Below are 1,750 nucleotides of genomic sequence, written 5' to 3'. Positions count from 1 at the left end.
AATAAAAAATAAAGCTGTACACCTTATGTATATCTATATCACACTTTAACATTTTAATTAATGTTTTTAAATGTTTTTAAATGAAAATTTACAACAACTTTTATTTTTGGCAAAGTTAAAACATGGACAAACATGATATTCCTTGAAAACAATGTTTAAATAAATTATATTATTATAAAGAATATTATTATTGTTGTTATTATAACTTTGAAGTACATTGTACAATGCTAATATATTTGTCATAATTTCATGTTAAATCAAACTTTTATTTTGACGGGTTGTAGCGGACCTTTGAGTTTCAGAGTGTATTTGACAGTGGTTTTTCTCAAATAAAACTATGAAATGTTTATTTGAGTTTTCTCTCAGAGCAGCTCTGGTGAAGTTTGTGTTTATGTAGACGCTGAAAACAACATTAGTGTCATGCGTACTTCAGTATGTAGTAGATAAAACGGTGCTACTCAGAGACATGCAGAAACAAGCTGATTATTTATATAGCAGTCTCTTCACAGACACGTATCATATCTACTTTTGATTTATCCATCCATCAGCATGTGCTGCATGTGCTCCGCTGGGTTCAGCGCAGCCCTTGAAAGACAAAGCGATTTGCGCTACGCTGGCTAGAGCGAAATAGGCGGAGTTTTCAAAACTTTTACTTTTTACATTTGGATGCCCCATTTCTATTGGCCGTGCAGGTAATCGTCACAGAGCGCAGCGGCAAAAGTTGAACAATTTTGAACTTTAATCATGGCGCGCACGCAAGCTTGCCCATGTGTGCTCCGGTCGATGCAGCAACAAACCGTCCTCACGCGGTGCAAGCAATTAAAATGAATGGGTTTCATAGCTTTCTGCGTCCTGTGTGAAAGCTGCTTTATACTGTAAATTCCATGTTCTTGACTGCACCGGGATTTCCTCTGCATCGCGGAAATCATACGGCCTTAATTTGTAACTTTTTATAAATGCGACACACCTTTATCTGCACTGAAGGATGGTGTCCGCGAATATGAGTGAGGATATTGGCTCACTCATATTCTTTGCCTCCACATTTTTTGCAAATTGCATAATTTCCCATACTGCAGATTTTAACTTTTTTTTTGGCGTGGATGGAGATTAGATATAACCTCTGTTTGCCATTTTCTCTGCTGTACGTGCATGTAAGCAGCCAAGTGAATGCGGAGTGAAGCAGCCGAGCGGAAATAATTTGCATATGCGCGGGTGAGATTTTTTAAAACCGTAGATATGCAAATGTTTAAGGTATGATAACCGTGCACGTTCAAACCATGATAAACCATCATACCGGTACATCGTTACAACCCTAGTTGTGGCATTATTACTTTTGTGGTGTAGTGTGCTAAACAATCAGTGTCGTGCGCTTGCTTAGCCCTTTGTTGAGCAGCCGAGCGGAAATAATTTGCATATGCGCGGGTGAGATTTTTTAAAACCGTAGATATGCAAATGTTTAAGGTATGATAACCGTGCACGTTCAAACCATGATAAACCATCATACCGGTACATCGTTACAACCCTAGTTGTGGCATTATTACTTTTGTGGTGTAGTGTGCTAAACAATCAGTGTTGTGCACTTGCTTAGCCCTTTGTTGTGATAAACAGTAAAGTGTGTTCAGCTGAATTCAATTTCCGTTTTGTGAAACGGGTATAAAAATGCTTAGTATACCGCGGCAGCGGTCACTGCAGCCCTCTTGTGAAGCCCTCCTGGTGTGAAGACCGAAGAGTGTAAAGACACAAGTATCGC

Source organism: Sinocyclocheilus anshuiensis, unplaced genomic scaffold (genome assembly GCF_001515605.1).
Source record: "Sinocyclocheilus anshuiensis isolate Anshui unplaced genomic scaffold, SAMN03320099.WGS_v1.1 scaffold1481, whole genome shotgun sequence".
In the NCBI taxonomy this organism is placed as follows: Eukaryota; Metazoa; Chordata; class Actinopteri; order Cypriniformes; family Cyprinidae; genus Sinocyclocheilus; species Sinocyclocheilus anshuiensis.
Note: the sequence above shows the minus strand (reverse complement) of the source record.